This window comes from Triturus cristatus, chromosome 2_2 (genome assembly GCF_964204655.1).
Source record: "Triturus cristatus chromosome 2_2, aTriCri1.1, whole genome shotgun sequence".
Lineage (NCBI taxonomy): Eukaryota > Metazoa > Chordata > Amphibia > Caudata > Salamandridae > Triturus > Triturus cristatus.
Window position 1 is genome coordinate 528679627 of NC_140582.1, and position 17253 is coordinate 528696879.

The 17253-nt window shown below is 47.8% G+C and overlaps 1 protein-coding gene across 4 annotated transcripts in view; it reads right to left on the minus strand.

Annotated features, from left to right (window-relative positions):
• The window catches only part of GATB (glutamyl-tRNA amidotransferase subunit B), a 488988-nt gene that overhangs the window by 102388 nt on the left and 369347 nt on the right, over window positions 1-17253 (minus strand). The window lies entirely within an intron of this gene.

Genomic DNA, 17253 nt, shown 5'->3' on the forward strand with positions numbered 1-17253 from the left:
ACTATTCAGTCATTGCCTCCTAACAGATTTAGGGCCAGATGTATGACGGATATTTTTTTTTTTTTTTTTTGATTCAAAAACCTTTATTTCAACTTTCAGCAACCATACAGTCATTCGCCTACAACCTCACCGGCCGGCTACAGTAGATATTGCATTGAGATTTCAAACATCGTTTACACAGCCAATTAGCCGACAACCCGGGGGCCCGGCGGCACGTTTGTATACACCCCTCTGTACGTCAATGTTGAGTAATACAGAGCATCCGCAGGTCGCATAGCGAGGGAATGTCCATTAGGCCCACTTGGGTCATGTACCGACAACATACCCCAATCATGGGGCACAATATATACACATAGTCCACCATGGGTCACACCAATACCAGTCGCTCTGGGTACGCAAGCAGAGTACCCCGCCACCCAAATCCCCACTCTTCTCTTCTCCACCCTGTCCATGCCACCATGAGCCCCCACTAGCCGGACGTCACACCCGTCCGTACTACTCTCCACAGCCCCTAACTGCCCCCTTCAGTGGAGCTAGTCTGCGCCGCTAGATATGCTCGAAACGGATCCCATATGTCCTTTTCCCTACTCTTCAGAGGCTGCACCTCAGCATATATCGCATTCTGGTCCTGACAGTACAGAACATCCTCTATCCACTCCTTGAACTTTGGTGCGCGACCCCTACCCCACCTACATGCAACACGCCGTTTCGCCAGCAACAACACAATGTTAACAAATTTACGGTGCACCTTAGGCACCGACACCGTATAGCCCAACAGCATCACTAGCGGGTCGAGCTCAACCACATCCCCCACCATGGCCGTAAGCGCAGCGTGGACCTGCAGCCAGTAGTCAGCCACCCCTGCACATGTCCAAGCAAGATGCAGAAAATCAGCCCCCTCCGAGCGGCACCTCTCACATCGATCAGAATCCGACAACCGAAATCGATACTTCCTAACAGGAGTGTAATACCAGCGCTGCAGAAACTTACAATGGATAATGCGCAATCGGCAGCTGGATGAGATATTGGGAAGTGAGCTTGCAGCAATACGCCCATTGCGCCTCCGTAATGTCCCTACCCATCTCAACAGTCCATCCGTGAAGCGCTTTACATCCTGCAGTCCCACCACCCTCACGAATACTGTCATATAACTGAGAGACCAAGTGCCGACCATCCGTAGAGGCGAGCATAACCTGCAACGGCTTCACCACCTCTGGCTCCATCGGATAATGCGGCATCACCAGTCTCATCCCTTGCCGCAGCCGGAGATAATAAAAGACCTCCAGTGGATTAGGCTGATGCCCCGCGAAAAATTGTTCCTTCGTCTTAAACTGACCATTCTCGAAAAGATCTCCCCAGAATCGGATCTTTATCTTAGCACACAACACGCGGAACCCGCCTTCCTGCAACAGAGAGAGGCCTGGATGATAAACCAATGGCAACCGCGGGGCATACAGCACACCGGCTGTCAGCCTGCGCAATATACGCTGCCAAGCATCAATCGTGCAAGTCACGGTGGTAAGCGGTGTCTCGATCGCAGTGACTGGACCATGGATGAGTCCCTGTAACGGCAGAGGCCGAGCCACCCAGTCCTCAACCGCCAGCTGCGGCATGCAGGGCGTAGGGGTAATCCAATGATATGCAAAGTGTGCCTGCGCGCTCAGATAATACACCTGAAAATCGGGAACGTCAAATCCCCCTTTACTGTACGGCATGATGATAGTCGACCAGGCCAGTCGGGGCTGCTTACCAGCCCAGAACAATCGCAGCAACTCAGAGCGCAGCGTCCGGAAGAAAAACGCACCCGGGTAATACGGAATGTTCTGGAAGAAGTACAAAAAACGAGGCAGCACCACCATTTTAATCAATGAAGCCCTACCAGCCATGGTCAACGGCAACGAGATCCAGCGCGACACATCCTCCGCCAGCTTGCTCACGGCTGTGCCATAATTCAGACGTAGAGTCTCTTCCCGGGTCGTCGAAACTCGCACCCCCAGATATCGGAGATCCGAGTCACACCACTCCAGCGGTTAATCTAGTGCATATCGGCCGACCGCGGCCGTCAGGGGGAAAAATTGCGACTTCCTCCAGTTAATGTGGATCCCAGACAATCTCCCAAATACCACAAATTCGCGGAACAGCGAATTCAGGTTAGTCTGCGGGTCTACCACATAAAGCGTTATATCATCAGCATATAAGGACACATCAATCTGCCTTTGACAGCATTTGAAGGCACTGTGCTTGTGGAGTTGTCGGATACAACATGCCAGAGGTTCAATGGCTATGGCGAACAGCAGCGGGGACAGCGGGCACCCTTGTCGGGTCCCTCTAGTTAAAGGAATCGGATTCGATAGGTCCCCATTGATCAACACTCTAGCCGTGGGGTCAGTATAAAGCAATTTTATCCAAGCGACAAAGATTTTGGGAAAACCCATCCGGTACAGAATAGCGAATAGATAATTCCACTCAACTGAGTCGAACGCCTTGGTGGCGTCCAGGAATATAGCCGCGACAGGCAGTTCTGGCGCAATCGTTTGAATCAGGGAGAAAAGCGTTCGCAAGTTACTAGCGATGGATCTACCCGGGACAAATCCTGCCTGATCAGGAAGGGCAATTTTAGTCATTAACAATGAGAGTCGCGTGGCCAACACCTTCGCCAGAATCTTGGCATCACAATTTATCAGGGACAGTGGTCTATAGGAGTCACAATCCTCCGCCGCCTTATCAGGTTTCAACAGGGAGGTGATCACCACCTCTCTCATCAACCCCGGCAACACGCCTGCCTCCAGAGAGTCCTCATAGACCTCTCGAAGCACAGGAGCCATTATGTCTATATAGCATTTATAAAATTCCGCCGGCAAGCCATCCAGCCCAGGCGCCTTGCCATTACTCAAAGACATTATCGCTTCCCGTATCTCATCAAGCTCAAATGGAGCTCCCAGAAATTGCCTGTGTTCATCACTCAACCAGCATAAAGCTATATCGTCTAAGAAGTCTCCAAACTGGACCTCGCCAACGTCACGGGCTGTGTATAATCCCTTGTAATGCTCAGTGAATTGCCGTAATATCCCCTTTGTGTCTTGATATATAGCTCCGCTCTGCGCGCGTATCTCTAATATGTGCGAGGCGCCCTGTAAGTGTCTAGTGATGCCTGCTAATGCCCGCCCAGGTCTCTCCCCCTCACAATATCGGCGGGCCTGCCAGTGCTTCCCCCTGAAATTGGCCTCTCTTTCCGCCTCTCGCTCGTACTGCGACAGCTTGTCCCTAAACTCCTTATGGAGTGGGCCCATCGGCCCTCGGGCCATGGCAGACTCCAGCTCCTTGAGTTCGGCCTCCAGCTTGGTAAGCGTGCTGCGTATCGACTTCAATACTCCAAAGCTCTTGGAGATATAAAAACCACGAATCGTGACCTTAAACGCCTCCCAGATGGTCTCAACACTGGCCACTGACCCCTTATTACGTGGAAAAAATTCCGCAATCTCCTCCCCCAATTCCGTCTGGAATAGTGGATCCAATAGTGCCGTGGGTTGCAAACGCCACCGTGGCGCTGCCCTGCCGTACCCCGGGATCGCTACCTGCACCAGCACCGGACAATGGTCCGATTAGGACCGCGGCAAATGCGTCACCCTGCCCAAATCAACCGCCAGTCCACGGGACAGTAGGCAGTAGTCGAGTCTAGCCCAAGTGTTGGCATACACCGTGAAATGCGTTCCCTCGCGGACTCCAGCATGCGCATACCTCCAACTATCTATTAGGGCACCTTCCATCATCATACCCGCCACCGCATCTCTCGCGTTTCTGTTATATTGGGGGCTACCATCCGATCTATCCAGCCCAGGCGACAATGTGATATTAAAATCCCCACCCCATATGATATGCATGGATCCAGTATTCAGTATCTCGCCCCACAGTGTGGTGTAAAACGCAGGCGTGTCCACATTAGGCCCATAACAGTTGACAATTGTAATCGTATCAGTACCCAGTCTGCCCCACAACAAGACGAATCTCCCCTCTTCATCCATGCGTTCACCCAACCTTACGAACGGCACCGTTTTTTTAATCAGAATCGCCGTACCTCTGGCATACCCAGAATATGAGGAGAAACAACGCACTGCCGCCCACCTATTCGCGAAAGTGTAGGCTGACCGGGGGCTAAGATGCGTTTCCTGCAATAGGGCGACCTGCACCTGATGCTGGTCCAAATAGGCCACCACCCTCCGACATTTTCTTGCATCATTCAGCCCACGGACATTCCAGGACATAACCGTTAGTCTAGAGTTATGACTCTGTTCAGTCATCCTCGGTCTGCCAATCATGATCCAGCCTGCCACCCCATCCCAACCTCAGCTTCCACCAGGAGGAGCAGCCACACCACGCATCACCCCCGCTACATTCAGCCAATGCGGCCACAGGAACCCCCGCACCGTCAGCGCTGTATATTCCTAGCTTTTTCCCAGGCCATAGCCGACCAGCGCCATACCATTTAGTTGCTCTACTCTCAGTTCGCAAGTTCCAATCATTCAGACATCCACTACTACCCTTGTACCCACCCCCCTCCCACTGAAGCAATCCCCAACCTGCCAGCAGCGTTCCCTCCCCATCCCTCCCACATATCCCCCAATAACTAGGGCTAAAACAACCCTCAACCTCAAAAACATATACTAGGGTACTTCCCATCGAGAACGTATCTAGGTGGCACCACTATGACCCCTCCCATGACAGCCCGCCCGAACCACACCACGTGTAGCCCAGCCCAGCAATCAGGAGGGGGTGTCCAGCGCTAGCATCAGAGGCAACCTGAGGAATACCGTCAACCCCTAATGAGATCCTGATATCCATTACCAAAATACGGTCCTGCGTCACATACTAAGAGGGACCCCCAACCATAGGGACCCCGGAAACAACGTCTAGCATACTAACCCATTGTCCCCCACCTCAAACAGACCCACCCGGAGATCATTGCAATTTACATCAACGATAAGTTCCAATCGCAGCACTGAAGCAGCGCTCCACGCTCACCTATGAGTTTATATGCAGATACATTACTGGCCACTCACGATTCCCCATCTGCCAGCGGCTCTCGACCAGGGGCCAGATCATCGTCCGCTCCTGCTTCCAACCTCCGAGTCCGTTGGAGCTGCTTGAGGAAATCCTCCACCTGCTGTGGGTTGGTAAAGAATTTCTGCCTCCCTTGGTACGTGACCCGCAGGCGTGCAGGGTAAAGCAAAGCATAGTCTATTTGCAGTTTGCGCAGTTTATTCTTGACGACAAGGAACTTCCTACGTTCCTCTTGAACAAGTGGGGTGAAGTCCGGATACAGCGTGAAGGAGTTTCCGTCATATGCCAATGACCTCGCACTTCGTGCCGCCCTTAAGGCCGCGTCCCGATCCCGGTAATTCAGCATCCGGGCTATAATCGGCCGAGGCGGCGCCCCCGGCTTCGGTCTGGGCCCCAGTGCCCGATGCGCCCGCTCCACTATGAAGTGTGTAGAGAATACCTCTGAGCCCATCGCCGCCACCAACATCTTCTCGACATACTCCTCCATTTTGCCCACATTTGTCGTTTCCGGAATACGTACGATGCGTACGTTGTTTCGCCTACTCCTCGCTTCCAATTCCTCATTTTTAGCTGCGATAACACGTAGGAGGTTATCCATTCTGGATAACTGCGACGAGTGCCGGGTCACCACATCCTCCGAGTCCGATATGCGCTGTTCCGCCTCTTTCAAGCGACCCTCGTGCGCATCCACCTTATGCACTACCGCATCCACGCGCGACGAGAGCCGGTCCACCTTGTCCGCGATGGTCGCGAACCCCTGGCGCACCTCGCAAAGTACTGCTTGTAAATTCACCTCCGCATCCGTAGCACTCCCCGATGCGGCAGCCGTCTCATCCGGGGGGCGCAACTTCTCTTCAGGCGCAATCGCTTTCTTATTCGCCGCAAACATGAGTTTGGGCTGCCTAGTGGCCGTCTTGCCCATCGCTGTCCCGGGGCAGAAGTTTCCAACACCACCAGCTCAGGCCCCGCAGCACCTCCCTGCGATCCTTCGTGATCCTTCGTGAGGGTTCAATTCGCCAGTTCGAGAGTCCAGGGGGCTCCGTGCCCGTCCGTCTATGCTGGCAATGCCGGTCGCGCCCAGGTCTCGAGTGGATCGCCCTCGCCACTACACCAGTTTCGCTTTCGTGGCGTAGGCCACGTGTGATCAAACTTCACACCCACCCGAGCAGGGGGCACCAGCCGTAATCTTCAGACCTGGGGGGGCAGCACATCAACACTGGTGATAGCCATCACGGCACGGTCTTCCCCCCACCAGGCCCAATGCCCATCCGATATGGCCCCTGCTGCGTCCAAAGCACTACGTGCTGTGTCTCTCCCAGTGACGAGGGGGGGGGGGGGGGGGGGAGAGGGATCGACGCCCCCGCCGTCCCCGCTTCCAAAAATATTCTTGCCTCAGGGGCCCTTCACCCAACGCAGGCCAGCGCCAGGTCCCGCTCGGGTGCTCCGGCCCTGTGATCACTCCGGAGGTCTAGAGGGGGGGGGGGGGGGGGGGGGGAGGAGTGACCCCCGCTCGCTCTCACCCGTCAGTCTGGCCGTCCGGTCCGCTCCCGCCGGCCCTCCAGGTCTCTACGGGTCCGGGGGGCCGTCCAACTCGTCTCAGTCGTTCGCGGCCTTCCACCTCGTTGCCAGCCACGGCCTCACTTGTCAGCCCGATCCGGGGCTTCCGCACAGCAGCTTCAGGCATCGCATCCGCCGCAACTTTCGAGTTCCCTCGCGGCAGTCTCCCGGCAGCTAGGACCTTCTACTCCCGTCCGCGCACTCTCGCCATCTAGTTGGACCTTCGTGGGCAATGACGGCACCCAGGTGTGCCCGCAAAAAGGATAAATTGCCGGAGTAATAGCACCGGACTGCGGGAGCCCTTCTAGAAGGCGTCCATTCGCGAGCGCGCCCCCTAGCGTTCTCATGTATGACGGATATTTGCATGCGTAAACGGGTCTAAGACCCGTTTGCGCATGCAAAAATCCTTTTGGCCACGTACAAACCCTATTTTGAAAGTCTCAAAAATAGTGCCCTTTACAAATACACGTTATGTTATTTACTTGACAATTTGACCCAACTAAGGGATGTGTTAGGAAGACCAATTCATTGAAGTGAAAACTCATCTATGGTTCATCAAGCAGAAAGAGCTTGAATCTCAGATTCTTCTAGCTAATGAAACCTCCTAAGCTGAAATAGCCGAGGGCAACAGGCCATGCATATCAGAATCACTACCTTAAATTGGTCCTTCAATAACACCGACAGCTCAGGTTCACTACCACCAGAATTTGTATGAAGACAACACAAACTGCAAACCTTTATTCCAAATAAGAGATAATTCTATACAAACACCTCAATGAGCCCATACATCACAAACAAAATTAGTAAATTGTCAACAGCCAGCACACAAGTAAAAGGAGTCGTCTATTTACACTATGTGGTCTTCAGGATTCATTTCCTTATCACATGCACCTAATCCCTACAATATTATTGTTCTGCAAACTGAACAGATGTGCGGAGAATGCTCCTGTCTCTTTCCAGTTGAAAAGTTTCTGATTTCACCCTGTTCAACTTTTACTTCCTTGCTCATTAATTTGTATGGCCCCAGCATTCTTCTAAAATTGGGAACAACCCCGATTCTACTCAGCTCTTGATCCAGAAAAAAATCAATACTATCAAAAGGCTTTTGACCATCAATATCCTTATAAGAGAAATGTGCATTTTCTTATTCGAACTGAAAGCAGCCATAGCAATTATCTCTCTTATGTTACTTTTACTAAACTTCCATAAACATTCAAACATAACCCTGTTATCTTCAGATTAAGACAGACTTTTGCGGATCTTACGATTGCTGCTTTACTTGTAAGAAGCTAGCAGCTGATGTATCAAAGCAGTAAAGAACAAAAAGTACATTACAAATCGTAAATATCTTTGTGATAAGGAAGTTAATGGGGGGACTGACAAAGGTATCCCCCCTCTTTGTGAATCACAATGGAATATCAGTGGTCTGTGGCTGCAAAAACGGTGGCAAACCATTGAATGCATAATGGCACCTCAAAGGGGAAAGTATACATTTGCAAAGTGGAAACTGCTCATCATTAATGATGGACAGCTTTGACTTGGTACATATCATATGCCGGCATTGCCGGGCAGTTGTCCAGTGGAATGCTACTTGCTCAAATGTCCTTTCACATTATGGCATTTTTTTAACACTTTGCACTCCCTGACCCTGGGCTGCCATGTTAGTATATTGAGAATGCAAATACAGATATGAAGGTCTTTGCATTCATGGGCATTCAGAGGGACTCCTCTAAAAAAGTATACTTAATCATTTACAATGTAGTCTGGGTGGAGAGGTCAGTATGCACAGGTTGCTGTACATTATTACTTCCTTTCATTCCTGTGAAGTACCTATGACATTGATGAACAAGTGATGCTTCACAACAGGTTGAGCATTTCCTGCTAAGATCCCCTCAGATAGGAACTTTTAGCATCAATAAATGCAGCTGTGGTTATCTGAATGAATGTCTGCATGAATATGAATGAGATTGACAGTTTTTGAGGATGCGTGTGCCCGTGAAGGTTGTGTGCTTTCAAGGTATTAGTAGAGTGCTACTGGACAACTATGATATTTTCGTCACCTGAAGGTTAAACATCTATCTACCAATATTGATACCGTAACTACTAGAACTATTGATCAATACAGACAGATCTGAGGGGTTGAAGGAAATAGTGAGAGACTAAGGTTTTACCTCAATGCCTTCAATCCAAATGGAGCGGTTCATGGTAATGTTCAATACCTCAGATTTAAAGGCCTTTGAGGTGGGTGGAAGCTGACACAGGCATCGCTTGAAAAGCATTATCACAGCTGATCGAAACTACAACCCAATCACTCCTGAGATGAGGTTAACAAGGCAAGAACTACAACCCACAGTGGAGGTCCAATTCTGTCTTGTATTGCTTTGGAGATGAAGCTAAACATAAAGGCCTATTGAACTTGGTGCCTACTCTTACCTCTCTGTAATGACAATAAGATAACTAATATTTGGGCAAACAGATCATCTACATAAAGAGAGTATCTTTCAGTGAGACCAGCTACATATGTTTTTGTGGAGGTCTACAAGAGAGATGAAACTGGAACAAATGCTGGAATGCATGAAAAGCAATGCTAACAGGATACATAACACCAAGCAAAGATGCTGAGGCCCCTAAGAGGCATGACTCTCTTGGAGCAAGCACCAAAACGTAAAGTTCGCTCTATCAAACAACATAAGAGTTAAAGTGATTTATTCTGAATTTGTTCAAGCAAATTTGAAAATGCGAGGTCAAATATACATGAAAATTGCATACAACATATGTTTACCAGACAGTTCAGATAGCAAACATGTGACAACAATACATTAGAAGATGGGAGATGTGGGCGCAGCCTATAATAGCCTACAACATGTAGAAGGGAAGGCAGAAAAACACTCAATTCTAAGATGGCAACGGATTTGGTTTCGGGGATCTCATTCCAGGTGAAAGTGAGCTTTCCATACCTTTTTATATTTCAGGGACAACTACACGAATCATACAAAAGTTTTGCAACAAACATACATCTATTCATGACCTGCTGCCACTCTCTGTAGGGGGCATTGCTGCTCTCCAATGTTGATCTATGTCTTGTTTAGCGAGGACCAGCCGCAAATGTAACAGTGTTTTCAGATACACATTGGCAACTATGCATTCAAATATGTGTAATGTCAGGCTATATGGTACCGGCTAACCCAGCACCAATCCTAGAGTATTCATAACCTCCCTCCACAATTTTTTGATGACTGGAAATGCGCAGTTTGTATGAAGAAAAGTAGCGCAGTCATGGAGGCACTCAACACATTCCGGGGATGAGTCTCATCCCATTTTGAACATCAGCCTCTTATGAAATATACTCTGTTTAGGTATTTCAATTGGATCAGGTGATAGTGGGACAAGATAGCAACCGCCCTCAGCAACATAAGGACCACTCTCCAGATAACGTCTTCCGATAGTTCTCTCATATCCCACTCTAATACCGCCCAAAAAAACTGAAGAAGTCTGGTATTCCATCACTGAAGATCTGCAGATGCAAGATATTTTCTTAGTCCAAAAATCACCCATCATCAGCATACATTAAAGGGGCTGAATTCAGCAATCTCCCTAGCCATTCCGAAGTATGGCATAATGCTATGGTATAGTTGGAGAGATTAGAAGAATTGTGTTTTATGAAGTGCAAAAACACATTTTTAAACACAAAACAAGAGAAGGCCTATTTGTGATAGAATGACTTTTAGTCATGAAATGCCAATGAGGTTCCACCTGGAGAATACTCGAAGAGAGGACAATGGAGCATATGGATCCTCCTCCAAAGCAGAGTTTTCCTCTTCAGTCTGTCCCAAAACCAGATTGCCTGTAGAGAGTCATTCCAAATGTCTATCACTAGTTTACAAACCTAAGGAACAACTTGATGCAGCCGCCCCCCATATCAATAATAGAGGTTAAAGTGTCACCAATTAGCTATCTCTCCATAAGAAAAATAGGGGCATCTGATTGGCCAAAGAGTCAAGCATTAATTACTAAGAGATGAAATGTTTAGTAGTAAGGTATCACATCTTTCACCTCCTGCCACGCAATTCTGTATGGGGATTTGCAGAACCTGGCAAGAGAAATCCTTGTGGTGCCCCCTTCACAAAAGACTCTTTGGAATAACGCATTAATAGTGCAGGAGAATGAGGCAGAAAATCATATAGGGGAAGTTCTGAAGGGAAACTTACTCTCATTAGTGTTCTATTTAGACCAAGTTTCTCCAAAACACTAGCACTTGCATCACACTGGTGTCATGACTTTCAGACAGCAGCAATAGCGGGTGCTGCAAATTTTAAGGGAAGAACAGCACTTGCAGCAAGTCGCCTGGGCCTTACATTTGTTGTCATGATAATTGGGGTATAGACATAAACAATATATACAGAGGATTTTGCAAAGGAAGGACAGCTTGCAGATGGGATGGAATTGGCAATGCTGTGGGGCCTGCTAGCAGTTAGAGGAGACTGCATTGTGTATCCATCGAAAGCACAAGCTGGGTGCACAAGCACACGAGGGAGGTCCTTCTGACTGGAACCCGCATCACTGTAAACTAGAGAGGGGACAGAAAGACTAACTCCAGTACATAAAATATCTACAGGTGTACTATTGAAACCTATACATGAGAGCACACAAAAGGATCAAAATGTGGGCTTCGTCGGAGCTAAAAACACATTGAGATTATGCGAGTCAAAACCCCAGGAGGAAGAAGGAGTTCCGGAGGGCTCGTCCCATGATAGAAGACACGCAAAATGATGCAAAATCTTGAAAGGAGAGACGTGAGGAACTGGAGCAACGGTCGCCCAAAGATAAATCATGTTGGACAGTGATGGAGCGTAATTATTCATTTTGTAAATTAGACAATTTTCTTTTAACAAAAGTGCAATTTATCACGTTAAATAACATGCATGTTTAACAATTCCGTTTGTAGCAGGTAACAACACTTAGTTATTATAAGTCGAGTTGTTTTTCTTTTCTTTTCTTCCCACTGCAGATGCTGTAATTTTCCAGAAGCCTTCTGTTAGCCAATGAATGGGTATTTGTTAAGTCCTAGACAACTGATAGTGAGGTTCTTATTGAGAGGAAGATGTCAGGAAGTGCGACTCTTGGGAAGAGCTGTCTGAACTACATGATTCTGTTCAATGTAACAACTAAAGGAGGTAGTAATGTTTGCACCATTGTCATAGCCTGAGAAATATGAGAGTTTAACTGCTGCCAGAGCTTGGTAGAAAGTGATTGGTTCACGAGAGAGGGATCCAACTGAAATTTTCCAACTAATGTTCTGTTGAATAATATTAGCGTGTGTTCCTTAGACAAGAGCTAGGGGGCTCAGACTCGGACTGCAGGACTTCCCTGCACACTTTCTCTCGCACACTTTGTGCATTAGAGAATCTTCACGATTGAAGTGTAAAAGATTCGTGCCCAAGCATTTTTATTCTTTCATCAGAAATGTTTCTGAAGCTGGCACCTTATCCTTTTTGCTTAAGCTGGATGCCTTCCACAACTTAACTTACCTTCATTTAGAAGAGGGATTTTCCTTTATGAAACAAATTTGTTGTATATTCTGCATCCTATTTGTATTTCTTATTAATGTTTTGTTTTATCTTGTTTGGAATTATCGACTCCTAGGTTATCTAAATCTGCAATATCGAAGCCAGAGATTTGAATACTTAATGACTAATGATATGATTTGGACAAATTTTGGGAATTCTTCCCTTTAACTCTCTTCTACGGTTCCTGTGAAGTCTCAATTGGTCTTCTCGGTTTATGAAAATGAATTTAAATGATAGCTCTTATCCACTCTCCTTGTCAACTAACAAATGTCTATATGACCAATGGCGGGTTAGTATGATGATTGTACCAGACGTTTGAGATACAAGAATACCAGCTTCAGCAAGTGGTAGCAGAGTGGCGGTTATTGTCACAGGGGAAAAGGAGCTATAATAGTCCATAAATTTAGACTGAATAAACATGTCCAAGTTTAAAAGTGCCCATCTCCTTAAAGTCCACAGCCCAACTTTGAAGGAGCCGCTGAGATTTCAAAGGCGTATGCAGTGGTGGTGGAGTGAGCATCAATAGAGTTGTGCGTTGCAATTGTTATGTCAAGGTTAAGGTTGTGTGTTTTGCGTTGTGGTGAGGTTCATGATCCAGTTGTGTAAATGTGTATATGTGCTTAATGCTGAAGTTATAGGGCTTGTTCCAATGAAAGGTCCTGGGATAGATAATACTGTGGTTTTACGTGTCTGCTAAGTTTTGTGGTGTCTGTTCGTGAGGTATAATTAGGGCTCCTGGTTTTATGGTATTTATTTTTGTTGCCATTTCAGTCTGCACTTACCCATATTTATTTTTGTGACAAGCAAAAGACGACGCTACAGCTAGTATTTTTCCACATTTATTTAAATCGACAATGCACGCATGTGCCCGGTTGTTATTGGTCAACACAATACATTCATCTGAAAACTTTGCCATTGTAGTATAGGCACTGTCTGCAGGAGATGGCAATTATCTTAATCACCAATTGAGCAGCCACGAGCGCCGATAAGACAGGCAGACTCGGCTACCATTAATGATTTATGTCTGCTTTTGCCAGCGCCAGAACCCGGGCCCAAGTGAAATAAACTACATAATGCACGCGCCCCCAACCCATGAAGGAGTCTGTAAGACAAATACCGGTTGTGACAGAGCAAGCCCCATGCTTAACGTTAGCTCTAACGTGGCTTTAAGTCAGCCCAATTGTTTTTACTGGAAGCGGAGTGGACTAACCCATAGCTGCTAAGGTTTCAGATTGACATGTGTGACATTTTCATAATTTCAGTGAAATTATGAGAGACATTTTTACGAGTGGCTTTGTTACGAGCAAAATCAAGCAGGCAACTTACTAATCCAACTCAACAATGGTGCTGAGCTATACCGTCCTCAGAAGGATGAAAGGAACAGCCAGCCCTGCTTAAACCTCAACCTAAACCTGATCCAGAGGTGCAACTAGAGTAAAATTTGTGGGGGGGGGGGGGGGCTAATACAAAAATCGGGGGGGGGGGGTGATTCTATCAGCAATAGGCAGAGTGGAGATGCAGGGTTTCTAAGAAGGGGTTAAAACACAACAAAGCCTCATTAACAAGTAAATGGTCTTTTAAAGACCTGTGAAGTACTCGGGTTCGGCTGCAATAAGACGGTCGCCAGCCCGGGCTGACACACACGACGGGGTGGGGGGGTGGGTCTGAACCCCTTTGAGCCAGATAGGCATTACGCGCCTGTGTGCAGTTAAACCCGAGGCTTGAACCTTGGTTTCCCAGCTACAAAGTCGGCAGCTCTAGCCAGCGGCTTACATTGGTAAAATCTGAGCAGATTTCCTCTTATGTTAGTGAATAGTGACTGAAACTGCAGCTGCTCTAAATTTTGGGTTGGCAAACAGGTGACACTGCAGTACCGTTCAGAGCAGCAACTTAAACCTTAAATCTTGGCTTTGTTTGACAAAAGCATGCCCTGCCAGAGTGGTTTAATCTTATCGTGGTCCTTCTTTTATTCATTTAAGAAATAATTTTCTGTTTACAAGGTGTAGAGGTTTCTTTGCTTCCTAATCTGTCAGTCAGGAATGCTGCGCAAACCTGGGGATTTCAAGCTCACATTCTATTCAGATTAACTCTCGTTTTATCCTGTTCCTATCACTGAGAGAAGCAGTAAACCGGATGTAATTAGGCGATCATAAAAGTCTTTGCTGAGCCAAGGGCATGTCTGGGTTCGAAAGGCTTCGCCTAGACTGAGAATTGCAAAGAGTGTTAATGATAAGAATGGGTGAACATTAATGTACGCGCAGGGAGGTTCCCGTTGCTACACTCAGCGCAAGTAAATATGAGAGCCTGCAAGAAATCATAAAGCAAGAGCATCCGTCTCTAGTGAAAAGAAGCCACTGAATCCTACCTGCCCAACACTATCCCAACCCCTAGTGCACATGTGCAATGACATATTACTTCCCTCTCAAACGGACAGTGGCAATTTGTGTTAGCTGCTGGGGAAATCTGGTGCCCTTCCCGATGCAGCCTTTGAGATTACACATTGTGGGCTGCAGACGTCAGCGCATAGACACTCGGTGTGGCGCTGTACTCGATTGGCTCAGGGTGACGGCCGTCACTAAAAGACCCTGAGCCAGTAGGTCACTAAAAGACCCTGATTGGGAGAAAGTGTAAGGAATTTCAAGCATCTTGAACAGTGGCGTAGCGCGGCAACTATGAAGCACAGCAGCGCGGCAACATTTACTAGTATTTGGCGTTTCTAAATATAAATTCAGACAAAGGAAAAGCAGTTTTCCGTCTGTATTTATATGTAAAAATCCGTATAAATGCAGATCCTGAAGCCCTAGGTATAATCAATCGCACAATTGAGATAGGGACCCGTAACTGATTGTTGTGATTGTACTAATAGTGATCGGTGCTCATACACCCTATTGCGCAAAGCTGCATTAATCAGGGTGATTTCTGCTGGTCGAAATTACATGTGCGTGTGCATGTGGAGGTTGGGAAATATTACTTCCGACTATTTCTTATGTGAGTGATTACTTTGTATTTTTTAGTGGAGTAGACAAGAGTTATTTGTTTACTGTGCTTGTTTAGAGTTTACGAAAAGTTAATGTATGAGAAACTTATGAAGGAGGGAGAACTGCTGCAAGGAGTGAGCACTGCGTCAGAGAGTAGTGTGCTGGGATACGTCAGCTGGTGCGAAGTGTTGCACTGGGATTGGTTGGTGTGTCATCAGGTGTTGTGTTGTGATAAGTCCACAAGACAAATATTAATCTGTATTGATTTGTCATTCAGACAAAACACTGAAACATATTGAAATTAAATCTTGTTCATTTCTCTTGTTAAATTGCTATAATCATTAAAAGTTTCAGAGGCCTTAGAGATTTAATAAAGGGTGAGGTGCGAGTTCCTCTCAGTGAGGGCGAGGAAGCTCCACCGGATGGTACGCCAAGCCATTACATGGCGACAAAGATAGGGCTTCACTTGTCTGTAGCTTCGTCAATGGCACAAGATCACCGAAAAAGAGGGAGCATTAAGATTTCATAATATGGCACATTTAACCTGAGGGTTATTGGGAATTTGAGGGGAAAGTTATATGACATGAAACTACTTCGTAGACCTGCACAGTTTGAAGCCTTAAATGCTTGGGAATGTGCAGCACATGCAAAAGAGAAAGAAGACTATCAGAATAGAGCAAAGAGAGTAGTACGCAATTAAGCTGACGATAAATGGGACGAAGGACAGCATAGGTGGAGGAAATGTATTGTTGAGGAAGCTAGGATGTACCCTGCATGAACAACGGAAATGCCTATAAAGAATTGAAAACAGGGAAATGAAGATGACAATGCTGCATAAAATTCTAGTACCAATAGTGATTTTGGGAATGATCTCTTAGATGCTATGTTGTCATCACGTCCACCACCTTATCTTAATCCGTCGCCAGATCTAGAAGGTGCTAAAACTTCTAGTAATACTTTTATATGGCCGTTAGGGTCATTCTCGACATTGCTAAGTTAGCATGAGCTCTGCTGCCATAAGGCTGCTTTTGCGCACGTTACTACATAGCTTTATTTTGCAAGCCTCTGTTTGTGCCTTTCACATGAGAACTGTCTGCTTTCTGCGTTCTCTGCTGTTCCTGGAGTTTAGTCTGAACACGATGTGCAAGGTCGATAAACATCAATCAATCAATCAATCAATCAATCAATCAAGCATTTATATAGCGCACTACTCACCCAGAGGGTCTCAAGGCGCTGGGGGAGGGGGGTCCGCTACTGCTCGAACAGCCAGGTCTTGAGTTGCTTCCTGAAGGCGAGGTGGTCCTGGGTCAGGCGGAGGTGGGTCGGGAGGGAGTTCCACGTCCTGGCGGCGAGGAAGGAGAAGGACCGTCCCCCTGTGGTGGCTCTTCGGATGCGGGGGGACGGTGGCGAGGGCGTGGCCGGTCGATCGAAGCTGGCGTTTGGGAGCGTAGAAGTTGAGGCGGCTGTTGAGGTATCCTGGGCCTTGGTTGTGTAGGGCTTTGTGTGCGTGGGTGAGGAGACGGAAGGTGATTCTCTTGGTGACCGGGAGCCAGTGCAGGTCTCTCAGGTGTCCGGAGATGTGGCTGCGACGGGGGATGTCCAGGATGAGTCGTGCTGAGGCGTTCTGGATCCGCTGAAGTCTTTTCTGGAGTTTGGCGGTGGTTCCGGCGTAGAGGGAGTTGCCGTAGTCCAGACGGCTGGTGACGAGGGCCTGGGTGACCGTCTTCCTGGTCTCGGTGGGGATCCACCGGAAGATCTTTCGTAGCATGCGCAGGATGTTGAAGCACGACGAGGAGACGGCATTGACTTGTCTGGTCATGGAGAGGGTGGAGTCCAGGATGAAGCCCAGGTTGCATGCGTGGTCTGTTGGTTTGGGTGCGCTGCCTAGGGCGGGGGGCCACCAGGAGTCGTCCCAGGCGGAGGGTGAGGATCCCAGGATGAGGACTTCCGTCTTGTCCGAGTTCAGTTTCAGGCGGCTGTTCTTCATCCATTCGGCTACCTCTTTCATCCCTTCGTGGAGGTTGGCTCTGGCGGTGTCGTTGGTGAGGGAGAGAATCAGCTGGGTGTCGTCGGCGTAGGAGATGATGTTGAGG